We start from the raw sequence: 15,579 nt of genomic DNA, 5'->3' as shown, positions 1-15,579 counted from the left end.
AATGGCAACCCACTCCAGTGCTCTCGCCTGGAGAATCCCAGGGACGGTAGAGCCTGGTGGGCTGCCGTCTATGGGGTCACACAGAGTCGGACATGACTGAAGCAACTTAGCAGCAGCAACAGCAGCAGCAGCAGCAATCTTAGCCACTGCACCACCAGGGAAGTCCCAGCATCCAACTTTTTAAAGATAGGACCAGTTATTGTCAATTTCTCCTTTTGTCTCAGAGTCCAGGATTATTGCAAACAGCTGAGGGTTAGGTAGTCCAGCTACATGCAGCAGGGATATTCTTTTGCATGGAATTTTCTGGAATAGCTTTAGGAAGGGGTGTATCGCTTCTCTGAATGATTGGACAGCTGACTATACGGAGGTCTGGCAGGCTGCATGGTGGGAATGGGCGGGTCAGTGCTGGTGCCTAGGATCACTGAACTGTGTCTAGGTCTCAGGGAGGAGCTTGGCCCCTTCTGGAGGTTCTGTTCAGATCCAGTTTACAGAAGTTAAAACTGAGACTCCTGGAGGGTAAGGGAAGGTGGGTCTGTTCTGGACTCCGCCTTTCCTGAGGGTTCCAGAGGGCCCTTAGGGACTTAATTAGAGACCTGCTGAACTGTTTTGCATTTCTTTGTTGTAAACTGGCCCCTGGGACCTCCGGGCTTCGGGACTTTCCACCCGCCCCGCCCTTCTCAGCCTGCAAACACACCCATCAGCTTGCAGCCAGGCTCAACCTTTTTGCTGGGAATCGCTGACATCCCTCTAGGCTCGCCACTCTTGGATCTAAGCAGATGTTTTCCTGGGAGCCACGAAGAAGTGAAGTAAAGTGAAAGTCGCTCAGTAGCGTCCCACTCTTTGCGACCCCATGGACTATACAGTCCATGGAATTCTCCAGGCCAGAATACTGGAGTGGGTGACCTTTACCTTCTCCAGGGGATCTTCCCATCGTAGGGATCTGACCCCAGGCCTCACACATTGTGGGCGGGTTCCTTACCAACTGAGCCACCAGGGAAGCCCTGGGAGCCTACGGTTGGGGGAAAAAATGTCCCTGCCCTCTGGGGAGCTGAGCCTCTGGAGAAGGAAATAGCCAATCAGATATTTGCACAAATGGAAACTTTCAAATTGTGCCAGGAAGGAGGGAGAATGAGAAATGGGGATCGAACAGAGGGTGGTGATCTAGCCTGGGGGAATCTCAGAGGGCTGCCTGGTGGAGGTGACTTCTAAAAGATGAGAAAGCTCTGCTGAACTAAAGTGGAGCAGGCAGGGCTCTGGTGGTCTAGGGGTTAGGACTCTGAAGGAGGGAAGGGGAAGGGTGGCAAGGTTTGATGGGGGTGGGGACTGAGATCCTGCATGTTTCCCAGAGTGGCCAAAAAAAAAAACAAAAAACTTAAAAATAGAGTGAAAAAAATAAGACTTTAAAAAAAGAAAAGAAAAGAAAAATAGTATAGAGGGCATTCTAGGGAGAGGGAACAGAGCAGACGATCCTGCTTTAGAAGGACCAGTCAAAGCATGACTCTGAGACAAAGGTTGGCTAACTTTTTCTAAAAGGACCAAATAGAAAACATTCTGGTCTTTCCAGCCACACGGTTTTTTGGTCACAGCCACTCAACTCTGTACATAAGCATCAACAGGTGACACATACTCAAATAGGCATGGTTGTGGTCCAATAAAACTTTATTTATGGGTTCTAAAATTTCGATTTCATATCACTTTCACGTGACATGAACTATGATTCTTCTTTTGATTCCCCTCCTTAATCATTTAAAAATGTAAAAACCATTCTTAGCTCATGAGATATACAAGCACAGGCACTGAGGGGGATATGGCCCCCGGACCATAGTTTGAGACCTTCTCCTGCCCCCACAGGATAAGGATGTCCCTATTATTTACCATCTAAATAAGAACACTTTACATTTGCCAAGTTGTGACTGAATTTTTAAATTGAAGTATAGTTGATTTACAATGTTGTGTTAGACTCTGTTATACATATTTATGTGTGTATATATATATTGTATAAAATATGATACTATGTTGTTGTTTAGCCTCTAAGTTGTGACTGATTCTTTTGCAACCCCCATGGACTGTCTTCTCTGGTGGCTCAGTCACTAGAGTCTGCCTGCAATGCGGGAGACCTGGGATCAATTCCTGGGTCAGGAAGATCCCCTGAAGAAGGAAACGGCAACCCACTCCAGTATCCTTGCCTGGGAATTCCAATGGACAGAGGACCCCCGTGGGCTACAGTCCATAGGGTCACAAAGAGTCAGAAACAACCAAGTAACTAACACACATGGACTGTAGCCCACCAGGCTCCTCTGTCCATTGGAATTCCCAGGCAAGGATACTGGAGTGGGTTGCCATTTCCTTCTCCAGAGGATCTTCCAGACACAGGGATTGAACTCTCGTCTCCTAAATTGGCAGGTGAATCCTTGACCTCTGAGCTTCTAGGGAAGCCTTATACATAGTGTATATATATATTGTATATATGTGTTCTTTTAAAGGTTGTTTTCCACTCCAGGTTATTAAAAATACTGAATAGCGTTCCCTGTGCTCTACAGTAGGTCCTTGTTCTTCATCCATGTTGTACATACTCCTGATTTATCCCTTCCCTCCCCCTTTCATAACTATAAGTTTGCTTTCTTTTTATTTATTTATTTGGCTGCACTGGCACAAGGGATCCTTAGTTGCTTCATGTGGGATCCAGTTCCCTGACCAGGGATGGAAACCGGGCCCTATGCATTTGGGACCACGGAGCCTTAGCCACTGGACCACCAGAGAAGTCCCCATAAATTTGTTTTCTGTCTGAAGTTATGATTGAAGTTTAACCAATATATATACATGGCATAAATCAAATATATGAAATCCAATGCCTTTCACAAAGTAAAACACACACTAGTAACCCAATATGAAAATCAAGAACACAATGACCAGCCCTCAGAAACCCAGGAAATTCCCTTGTGTCTCTTCTGGTCACTGCTGTCCAAAGATTCCCACCATCATGTCCTCCAGTCATACAGATCTGGGATTGTGCTTGAGTTGCTAAGTCGTGTCCTTCTCTTTGTGACACCATGGACTGTAGCACATCAGGCTTCCCTGTACTTCACTATCTCCCAGAGTTTGCTCAAACTCATGTCCATCGAGTTGGTGATGCCATCCAACCATCTCATCCTCTGTCACCCCCTTCTCCTCCTGCCCTCAACCTTTCCCAGCATCAGGGTCTTTGCCAATGAGTCAGTTCTTCCCATCAGGTGGCCAAAGTCTAGCCTGCAACTGACTAGATGAGGCCCACCCATATTAGGGAGGGGAATCTGCTTTCCTTAATAATCCACTAACTTAAATACCAAAATCATAGATAGGGAAATGGCAATCCACTCCAATATTCTTGAATGGGAAATCCCATGGACAGAGGAGCCTGGCGGGCTACCATCCACGTGGTCTCAAAGAATCAGACACAACTTCAACAATAACAACAAACACACAATCAGGCAGATTTTGATTTGGGAAAATATCTTTGATGGAAATGTGGCATAAAATGGGGGGTGAAGTGATCTAATGATATGGAATGTATCACATCAGGTGGCCAAAGTACTGGAGTTTCAGCTTCAGCATCAGTCCTTCTAGTGAGTATTCAGGGTTGATTTCCTTTAGGATTGACTGGTTTGATCTTGCTGTCCAAGGAACTCTCAAGCGTCTTCTCCAGCACTGCAGTTACAAAGCATCAGTTCTTTGGCAATCAAACTCTTTATGGTCCAATTCTCACATCCATACATGACTACTGGAAAAACCATAGCTTTGTCTATATGGGCCTTTGTCAGTAAAGTGATGTCTCTGCTTTTTAAGATGCTGTCAGATCTGGAGAGGGGGGAAATTTTTGAATTTCATACATGTTGAATCATGCAGCATGGCCTCTTTGGAATCTGGCTTCTTGCACTTGAAATTCATATGAAGCTTTGTCCACGTTTTGGAGGGCTGGACTTTGCCTAACCTGTTCTCTTTCTGAGACCCCAGCATAATTTCCTTATCTGTTTCACTGTTGGGATTTGGGTTGTTTCCAGCTTGGGGTGGTTATGACTAACTCAGTTATGGAACATTCTAGCACGTGTCCCGACAGCGTTTCTGCTTGGTACACACCTAAGAGTGGGATTGCTGAGTCATGCATGGTGCCTGGTTGCAGTTTGAGTGGATATATCCATTCACCAAAGTGCAAACCAGGACAGTTTTGAAAGTAAAAGGGATACTCATTTATTTACACCAGGATAAAAATGGTAACGCCTGGTTTACAGGAGGGTTGTAAATCAGACTTATCCCAGACCCCTGGGATGTGTGGTTACCCCAGGGTGTAAGGGAGCATCTGAGTGAAGACCCCAGTGAGCAGAACCCTGATACTTCCCATGTCTGATGTAAGCCTCATTTGTAAGATGGAATGTGTAATCATCACCCTCTTGGCCTTCCAAGAGCCAGCTCACTGGAAAAGACCCTGATGCTGGGAATGATTGAAGACAAAAGGAGAAGGGGGAGGCAGAGGATGAGATGGTTAGATGGTATCACCAACTCAGTGGACATGAATCTGAGCAAACTCTGGAAGATAGTGGGGGACAGAGGAGCCTGGCATGCTGCAATCCATGGGGTTGCAAAGAGCCAAGTCTGACGCGATTTAGTGACTGAACAACAATAGTAACAATCCTTGCACAGGATCCCTACACCACAGGATCAAACCTTGGAGCGATTTTTCCCCCAGGGGATACTAGGCCATGTCTGGGGACATTTGTAGTTGTCACAACTGGTGGGGCTCTTGGCATCAAGTAGGTGGGGGTTAAGGAGGCTGCTCCACACGCCACAATGCCCAGGACGGCCCCACAGACAATGATCTTGCCCCAGTGTCCACAGTGTCGAGATTGAGAAAAACTATATATTTGATTTTTTAAATATTTATTTATTTAGCTGCACTGGGTCCTAGTTGAGGCACGTGGGATCTAGTTCCCTGTTGTTCTTCAGTCGCTAAGCCATGTCTGACTCTTTGCGACCCCATGGACTGCTGCATGCCAAGCTCCCCTGTCCTCCACTATCTCCCAGTGCTTGCTCAAATTCATATCTACTGAATATTGGTGATGCTATCTAACCATCTCATCCTCAGCCACCCCCTTCTCCTGCCTTCAATCTTTCCCAGCATCAAGGTCTTTTCCAGTGAGTTGGCTCTTCACATCAGGTGCCCAAAGTACTAGAGCTTCAGCTTCAGCATCAGTCCTTCCAATGAATATTCAGGGTTGATTTCCTTCAGGACTGACTGTTTTGATCTCCTTGCAGTCCTGACCAGGTATCAAACCTAGTTCTCCTGTACTGGGTGCACGGAATCTTAACCACTGGACCACCAGGAAAGTCCCAATATATTTAAACAATAAACACAGTCTAAATTTTTAGAATGCAGATGGTATTCATTCATCCAACACACACTTAATGAGCACCTCCTGCCTTCCAGGCATTGAGTGAGGTGCTGGGGACAAAGAATAAGCATCCTTGTCTAAGTGGGGCTTATATTTTAGTAAGAGATGGCAGGGAGGTCAGTGAATATAAATATTGTTGTTGTTCAGTCACTAAGTTGTGTCCGACTCTCTGTGACCCCATGGACTGAAACATGCCAGGCTTCCCTGTCCTTCACTGTCTCCTGGAGTTTGCTCAAACTCATGTCCAGTGAGTTGCTAATGTCATCCAATCACCTCATCCTCTGTCACCCCCTTTTCCTATGTGATATGTCAAATAGTGAGACGTGCTGTGGAGGGAAGTGAAATAGGATTAGGGAACACTGTTGAAGTTTTGGGGGCAGATGGTAGCAAATATTCTGTATAATGTGTAAGATGGGAATACCAGACCAGCTGACCTGCATCTTGAGTAATCTGGATGCATGTCAGGAGGCAACAGTTAGAACTGGATACGGAACAACAGACTGGTTCCAAATAGGAAAAGGTCAAGGGCTTCCCTGGTGACTCAGAGGGTAAAGGGTCTGCCTGCAATGCAGGAGACCTGGGTTCAATCCCTGGGTCGGGAAGATCCCATGGAGAAGGAAATGGCAACCTACTCCAGTATTCTTGCCTGTAGAATCCCATGGACAGAGCAGCCTGGTAGGCTACAATACATGAGGTTGCGAGTTGGACATGACTAAGCGATTTCACTTCACTTCACTTTAAGCCTGTATATTGTCACTCTGCTTATTTAACTTATATACAGAGTATATCATGAGAAACACTGGGCTTGATGAAGCACAGGCTGGAATCAAGATTGCTGGGAGAAATATCAATAACCTCAGATATGCAGATGACACCCCCTTATGGCAGAAAGCGAAGAAGAAGAACTAAAGAGCCTATTGATGAAAGTGAAAGAGGAGAGTGAAAAAGTTGGCTTAAAGCTCAACATTCAGAAAACTAAGATCATGGCATCCAGTCCCACCACTTGATGGCAAATAGATGGGGAAACAGTGGAAATAGTGGCAGAGTTTATTTTTGAGGGCTCCAAGATCACTGCAGATGGTGACTGCAGGCATGAAATTAAAAGATGCTTACTCCTTGGAAGAAAAGTTATGACCGACCTAGGCAGCATATTAAAAAGCAGAAACATTACTTTGCCAACAAAGGTTCGTCTAGTCAAGGCTATGGTTTTTCCAGTGGTCATGTACGGATGTGAGAGTTGGACTGTGAAGAAAGCTGAGTGCTGAAGAATTGATGCTTTTTTGAACTGTGGTGTTGGAGAGGACTCTTGAGAGTCCCTTGGACTGCAAGGAGATCCAACCAGCCCATCCTAAAGGAAATCAGTCCTGAATATTCATTGGAAGGACTGATGTTGAAGCTGAAACTCCAATACTTTGGCCACCTGATGTGAAGAACTGACTCATTGGAAAAGACCCTGATGCTGGGAAAGATTGAAGGCGTGAGGAGAAGGGGATGACAGAGGATGAGATGGTTGGATGGCATCACTAACTCAACGGACTTGAGTTTGAGTAAACTCCAGGAGTTGGTGATGGATAGGGAGGCCTGGCGTGTTGCAGTCCACGGTGGGGGGATGGGGTGGCAAACAGTCGGACACATCTGAACTGAACTGAATGTGTAGAATATCAGGGCAGAGCCCTGAAGATCAGGGAGGGGGCAATTGTGGGTGTCTGTGGGAGGGGCAATCCAGGTGTGGCTGTGCAAGTGCCCCGGGGCAGTACCACGCTGTGTGTTGAAGGAACAGCTAGGAGGGGAGGTGACTGAAGCAGTGTGTGAAGAGGAGAAAGCAGGTGAGGGTGGGTTTGGGGTGGGGGTTTTACCCTGAGGGAGGTGGGAGCCCTGGAACACCATGGTCAGAGGAGGAGTAGCACCTGACTCAGGCACTCACCAGGGCCCTCTAGTGGCTTCTTCCGGGAGGAGAGACCACAGGGCGGGGCGGCGGGGGGGCTTTCGTCTTGGGGACTATGTTGCTGCAGGAGAGATATGGTGGTGCGGGTAAAGAAATGGATAAATGGTCCATTAATACAGTGGAGTATTATTCAGCCATAAAAAGGCAGAGAAGCACTGACACGTGCTATAGTGTGGATGCACCCTGAATATGTGACACTCAGGGAGAGAAGGCGGACAGAAAACGCCACACAAGGTGTGATTCCATTCATATGAAATGTCCAGGACAAGCAAGTCTACAGAGACAGAAAGTAGGTTAGTGTGGTTTTCAGGGGCTGTGGATGGAAATGACTGCTACTGGGGACACAGCTTCCTCTTGGGGTGATGTTGTTCACTCATTTCCGACTATTTGTGACCCCATGGACTGCAGCACACCAGGCTTCCCTGTCCTTCCCTATCTCCTGGAGTTCACTCAAACTCATGTCCATGGAGTCGGTGATTGCCATCCAACTATATTTTAAAATGAAAACATAGTGCATTAAAACTCGTTAAACTGTACATCTAATACAAACCCCTTGACTCTGACCATTTCACCCCACTCCCCCTGGCCTTACCCTGGTCCACAATCCTATCATTATGTGCCTGCACTAGTCTCCTCCTTGGCTTCAGGCTTTCACTATTATTATCCACTACCCATTTTTCCACAGCCACCATCTTGTCTTACCCTAAATGCTAGTTAATTATTATCTTATCTTTATTTTTTTGGTCTTTTTTTTGGCAGCAGGCACATAGCATGCGGGACTTAGTTTCCTAACCAGGGTTTGAACCTGTGCCTCCTGCAGTGGAAGCACAGAATCTTAACCCTTGGACCACCAGGGAAGTCCCACTGGTTAATTTTATATGTCTACTTGGCTGAGCTGCAATACTTTGGCCACCTGATGCGAAGAGCTGACTCATTAGAAAAGATTCTGATGCTGGCAAAGAGTGACTGAATGACAACAACTTTCTGAGCCAAGGTGCCTAGATATTTGGTCAAACATTACTCTTCATTACACCTTCTGTGAAGGTGTTTTCAGATGATTTTGTTTTTTTGTTTTTTTCTCCTATAGTGACAGACTTTATTATTTGAATATTTGCAACTATGACTCTCTACACAAATTTTAGTTTCTTATAAAACTATACATCCCATATCGCTAAGTCACTTCACTCTCCATTTTATGTCACATTTCCATCAAGAGGTATTTCCCCAAATCACAATCTGCCTGATTGTGTGTTTGTTGATGTCGTTGAAGTTGTGTCTGACTCTTTGCAACCCCATGGACAATAAAGCCCACCAGGCTCCTCTGTCCATGGGATTTCCCAGGAAAGAATACTGCAGTGGGTTGCCATTTCCCTCTCTATGATTTTGGTATTTAAGTTAGTGGATTATTAAGGAAAGCAGATTCTCCTCCCTAGTATGTGGTGAGTCTCATCCAATCAGTTGAAGGCCTGACTAGATTTTGGCCATCTGATGTGAAGAGCTGACTCATTGGCAAAGACCCTGATGCTGGGAAAAGTTGAAGGCAGAAGGAGAAGGGGGTGACAGAGGATGAGATGGTTGGATGGCATCACCAACTCGATGGAAATGAGTTTGAGCAAGCTCCGGGAGACAGTGAAGGACAGGGAAGCCAAGCATGCTACAGTCCATGGGGTCACAAAGGGTCAGACACGATCAGATGACTAACCATGAAAGCACAAGGTTGATCTGACCAAATAAAACGGAATTCCGCCAGGAAATGGGCTTTCAGACTTGAGCTGTGGCTTCAGCTCTTTCCTAGGTCTGAATGTACAAGTGAAATGTCAATGTTCTTGTTTTCCTAGGTGATCTTGGCAAGTCACATAACTGCTTAAGACATTTTCTCACCTGTAAAATGGATTCAACAATGGTACTTATTTCATGGGGTTGGTGTGAGGATGAAGTGGTAACACATGCTAAGTTCTTAAAACAAGGCTTTGACAGTATCAGCTGGTAGTATTACCATGAGCAGATTATGGTGATTTCCTTGGAAAGTGGAACTGGTGGATCAAAGGTTAATTGATCTCCTTTTGTGGAAAGGCAGTCAACCCAGCCATTTTCCACATTGGCTCTTTTTAAAAGTTCTCAGCTTCTCTTCCTCTTCATTTTTCAAAAAAAAAAAAAAGTACTAATCATCTGGTAGAAAGACCTCAGGGTAAAGAGATCACAAAGATCAACTTGGGAAGCAATGGGTTTGGGGGAAGAGGGGATTGGGGCTTTGTATCTGTTTAGCAACCAAGGACAATTTTTTTTTTTCCTTTTTGGTCATGTACTGCTTTCTGGATCTTAGTTCCCTGACCAGGGCTTGAACCCATGCCCCCCTGCAGTGGAAGCATGGAGTCCTAACCACTGGACCACCAGGGAAGTCCCTATTTTTTTATACTTAAAAAACTGTGGTTGAGATACACATAAACTTTGTTCTCGTCTATTCCATTGGTTTCTGCACGACTTAGCAGCTGAACAACAACAGTGCTTCTGTGAGAATGCCAGCACCACACTGCTTTACTTACATAGCTTTATGGTAAAATCTGGAATTGGGGAATGTGAGTCCTTAAGTTTGTTCTTCCTTTTCATGATTGTATTGCTGATGTGGAATCCTGAGACCCCACATGAATTTTTGAGTTCTTTTTGGCCACATCATGAGGCCTGAAGGATCTTAGCTCCTGGACCAGGGATTGAACCCATGCCCTCGGCAGTGGATGATGGGAGTCCTAATCACTGAACCACCAGGGAAGTCCTGAGATTCCATATGAATTTTAGAAGGACTTTTTCTATTTCTGAAAACCTTGTTGGCATTTTAATAGGAATTGCAGCAAATCTGTAGATTGGTTTGGGTACCACTGACATCTTAATAATATTAAGTCAAGCAACCTAGGGAATAGGAGAAAATAGTTGCAAATCATGATGAGGGATTAATGTTCAGAATATAGAAGGAGCTCTTAAGGCTCAAAAGCACACCAAAAAACCCCTGATTTTTACTTAATTTGTGGAGATCTTTTTATTTATTTATTTATTTATGTGACTGTACAGGGTCTTAGTGGCAGTATGTGTGCTCCTTTTTAAAAAAAATGTTTATTATTTTATTTGTCTTTGGCACAGGCAGAGTTGCTCTGTGGCACATGGGATCTTAATTCTCCAACTAGGAATTGAACCCAGGTCACCTACAATGGAAGGCAGATTCTTAACTACTGGATCATCAGGGAAGTCCTCTAAAACAACCTGAATTTCAAAAATGGGTGAAAGACTTCAATAAACATTTTTTTCCCAAGAAGATATACAAACAGTCAAATAAGCACATAAAAACTGAGAATTCTAATTACTAATCCTTAGGAAGTTAAACGGAGAAGGCAATGGCACCCCACTCCAGTACTCTTGCCTGGAAAATCCCATGAATGGAGGAGACTGGTAGACTGCTGTCCATGAGGTCGCTAAGAGTTGGACACGACTGAGCGACTTCCCTTTCACTTTTCACTTTCATGCACTGGAGAAGGAAATGGCAACCCACTCCAGTGTTCTTGCCTTGAGAATCCCAGGGACGGGGGAGCCTGGTGGGCTGCCGTCTATGGGGTTGCACAGAGTCGGACACGACTGAAGCGACTTAGCAGCAGCAGCAGGGAGTTAAAATTAAACCCCAGTGAGATACCACTGCATACCTATTAGGATGGCTAGTATTAAAAACTAATAAAGAAAACAAAGTAACAAGTGACGGAAAGAAACTGGAAACCTTGTGCACTGTTAATGGAAATGGAAAATGGTATGCAGATTCCTCAAGAAATTAAAAATAGAACTACCATTTGTTGTTGTTGTTGTTGTTCAATTGCCAAGTCATGTCCGACTCTTTGCAACCCCATAGACTGTAGCACGCCTGTCCCTCACCATCTCCCAGAGTTTGCCCAAGTTCATGTCTACTGACTTGGTGATGCCTTGTCCCCTTCACAGATCACTGCCTTGTTGTGGTGAAGGGGCTTGCATAACTCAGTGAAGCTATGAGCCATGTTGTGCAGGGCCACCCAAGATGAACGGGTCATAGTGAGAGTTCCTGACAAAACGTGATTCACTGGAGGGGGCAATGGCAAACCACCCTGGTATATTTGCTGTGAGAACCCCATGAATTGCATAAAAAGGCAAAAAGAAACTACCACATGACCCAGCAATTCCACTTCTGGGTGTTTACCCAAAAGATTTGAAAGCGGTTTCATAGAGCTATTTGTACCCCCATGTTCAGAGCAGCACAGTTCACAATAGCCAAAAGATGGAAACAACCCAAGTGTCCTTTGACAGATGAAAGGATAAACAAATTGTCCATCCACACAATGGATTATCACTGAGCCTTCAAAAGGAAGAAGATTCTGACACCTGCTACAACGTGGATGGACCTGAGAACGTGATGCTCAGTGATATAAGCCAGACACAAAAAGACATACTATGTGATTCCACTCACATAAGATTCCTAGAGGAGTCAGATTCACAGAGACAGGAAGTAGATGGTGGGGCCAGGGGTTGGGGGACCGGATGGGGAGTCAGTGTTTCACGGGGACAGAGTTTCAGTTTGGGGAGTTGAGAAAGTTCTGGAGATGATGGTGGGGATGGTTGCTCAACAATATGATGTGCTTAATGCCCCAGCTGTGCATTTAGAAATGGTTAAAATGATAAGTTTTATGTTATGTGCATTTTCTCAGAATTAATTTTATTTTGTTTTTTTTTTAAGTAGGATGGAAGGAAAAAGGGAAGGGAAGGAGGAAGGAAGGAAGGGCCAAATTTAGCCTGACAACTTCCTCTGTATAGCCCTTGAGCTAAAAATGTTTTTCTCTTCTCAATGTTTGAGGCAAAGAATACTATTTCACAATATGTAAAAATTATATATAACTCAAATTCAATGTTTAGAATAAAATTTTACTGGCAAACAATCATGTCCATTGAGTAGAGTCATTGCTACACAGGCCGTGTGCAGCCTGCAAAGTTGAAAATATTTATTATCTTGACCTTTGCAGAAAATGTCTGCCCACCTCTTCTTCAAAATAGGTCTGGCAGGGACTTCCCTGGTGGTCCAGTAGCTAAGACTATGTGCTCCCAATGCAGAGAGCCCAGGTTCGATCCCTGGTCCCACATGCTGCAATAAGACCCAGCGCAGCCAAATAAATAAAGAAATAAAAAACAGTGTCTGGCATATAGTAGGTGTTCGATATTTGGAGAAATTATTACTGAATATCGAATGGAAGAGTCTGATGTAGTTTACAATTGTACTCTGGTCTTTGGAGAGGTTCAGGCCTGGATTAAGACTTTGGCTCTGGCAACGTCTGGCAGGTTGCTTCCCATGTCTGAGCCTGGGTTTCATTATCAAAAACAGGGATCAACCTGAATGTTGATCACACACAAAGAGCTTGATCTGGCAGTCTTGGGAGAATCAGCAGCCTTAGTTACTGAATATCATGACTGCCTCATGAGTCCAAACCCCTGGTGTTAACAATCAGTAGCTCACAGTCCACTTTCTTTCACTGATCTAGCCCCACACCCTTCTCAATAGTCTGTTCTTTTTTTTTTTTTTTTTTTTTTTGGCAACCTAAGTTCCCTAAACAGGGACTGAACTCAGGCCCTTGGCAGTGAAACCTTGGAGTCCTAACCATTGGACTGCCAGGGAATTCCCTCCTTCTTCAGTTCAGTTCAGTTGCTCAGTCGTGTCTGACTCTTTGCGACCCCATGAATCGCAGCACGCCAAGCCTCCCTGTCCATCACCAACTCCTGGAGTTTACTCAAACTCATGTCCATCAAGTTGGTGATGCCATCCAGCCATCTCATCCTGTCATCCCCTTCTCCTCCTGCCCCCAATCCCTCCCAGCATCAGGGTCTTTTCCAGTCTGAGTCAACTCTTCGTATGAGGTGGCTAAAGTATTGGAGTTTCAGCTTCAGCATCCGTCCTTCCAATGAACACCCAGGACTGATCTCCTTTAGGATGGACTGGTTGGATCTCCTTGCAGTCCAAGGGACTCTCAAGAGTCTTCTCCAACACCACAGTTCAAAAGCATCAATTCTTCGGCGCACAGCTTTCTTCACAGTCCAACTCTTACATCCATACACAACCACTGGAAAAACCATAGCCTTGACTAGATGGACCTTTGTTGGCAAAGTAATGTCTCTGCTTTTTAATATCCCTCCTCCTTGGTCTAAAGCAAATCCTGTAGCATTTCTCCTGTACATATGCCCTCATGTATTCTTTCTCCTCTTGTATTTTATTATTTTGTATTTAGATATAGTTAATTTACAATGTGTTAATTTCTGGTATGCAACAAAGTGATTCAGTTACATATATATACATATGTACATTCTTTTTCAGATTCTTTTCTGTTATGGTTTGTTACAGGATATTGAGTATCATTCCCTGCAAGATACAGTAGAACTTTGTTGTTGTTTATCTATTTTGTATATAATAGTGTGTATCTGTTAATCCCAAACTCCTAATTTATCACCCCCTGCCCCTGCCTTACCCCTTTGGTAATCATGTTTCCTTTCTATGTCTGTGAGTCTTTTTGTTTTACAAATAAGTTTATTTGTATCATATTTTAGATTCCACATATAAACGATACCATAGGAATGTGCCTTTCTCTTTCTGACTTCATTTAGTATGATAATCTCGAGGTCCATCCATGTTACTGTAAATGGCATTGTTTCATTCTTTGTTATGGCTGAGTAGTATTCCACTGTATATATAAACCAAATCTTCTCTATCCATCCATCTGACTAAACACTTTTTTCAAAACATAGCCATAATACCATTATCAGATCTTCAACTGTTCCAACCATGATGGCTGCAAGAATCTTATTATGTGATCAAAGTTCCTAAAACTATACATTACCACCACCAAAGGTGGTGGTGGTTTAGTTGCTAAATCGTGTACAACTCTTGCAACCCCATGGACTGTAGCCTGCCAGGCTCCTCTGTCCATGGGATTCTCCAGGCAAGAACACCGGAGTGGGTTGCCATTTCCTTCTCCAGGGAATCTTCCCGACCCAGGGATCGAACCCAGGTCTCCTGCATTGCAGGCAGATTCTTTACTGACTGAGCTATCAGGGTATTTACCATCAAAGGAAAAGTACATATTAAAAACCGGAGAAATCCAAGTATTTGTACCTGAGTTGACTGTGTGGTATCAACATCAATTTCCTGGTTTTGACAACACACTGTGGTTATTTATGTAAGATATTATCATTGAGAGAAGCTAGATGAAGGGTACCTAAGGGTCTAGGGTGCCAGTTTTGCACCTTTTCCTCTTTTTAAAATGGCTTTAGTTTATTTATTTAACATTTATTTAATACGGATCACTTTTGAAGTTTTTACTAAATTTGTTATAAAAATCTTTCTATGTTTTGTTTCCTCCCCGCCCCTACCAAGGATCAAACTCATCCTCCTGCATTGGAAGGCAAAGTCTTATCCACTGGACCCCTAGGGAAGTTCTCACATCCTTAAAAAGAAAAAAAAAAAAAAAAAAAAAAAACTATAAGATAAGTAAAACAAAACCCCGCAGAGTCAGAGTTCTGGTGAGGCGAGGGAAGTCCCTTATACAATTACAAAGTTGGATACCCTCTTAAATTTTAGTATTTTCTTCATTATGGATATTTTTGCATTTTTATATAAAAATTGGTAACTTGATAACTGAGTCATTTGTGGCGCTTCATTTTCTCAAGGGATGGGCCCCGAAATACGTTTTTATCCTCTTGCTTTCTTTGACACAAGAAAGTTTGGGCTTACCAGCTCACGGGCACTGGGGAGTCACGGAGAGCTCTAAAGCTGGTAAGTTTACGATTAGCGCAGATTCCAAGGGTTTACCGTGGGTGGAGAGGCGGAACTCGCGGGGCGGGAGTGGTGGTAGTGGGGTGGTCACCTGCACCGCGGTAATCGGGTATGGGGTACAACGTTTCTCCGCCGGCGGCGCACCAAGGGGGTGAGGCGCCCGCGCCTTCTCAGCCACACCAGGACCCGGATGTACAGCGCGCGGGGCGCCCGGCCCGCTGAGAATGAACCGCGATGCAGTCCAAGGCGCCTCACTCCACGCACTGGAGGCCGCCGCGCGGGCCAACCATTTCCTCCTCCCAGGCAGCTAGGCTTCCGGTCACACACCTGGAGGCTGCCTCGCGCAGGGACCGCGACACCTGACTGCATTGTTGTCGCCTCAACTGTCTACT

The sequence above is a fragment of the Muntiacus reevesi genome, chromosome 1, assembly GCF_963930625.1.
Source record: "Muntiacus reevesi chromosome 1, mMunRee1.1, whole genome shotgun sequence".
NCBI classification, from domain to species: Eukaryota; Metazoa; Chordata; class Mammalia; order Artiodactyla; family Cervidae; genus Muntiacus; species Muntiacus reevesi.
Note: the sequence above shows the minus strand (reverse complement) of the source record.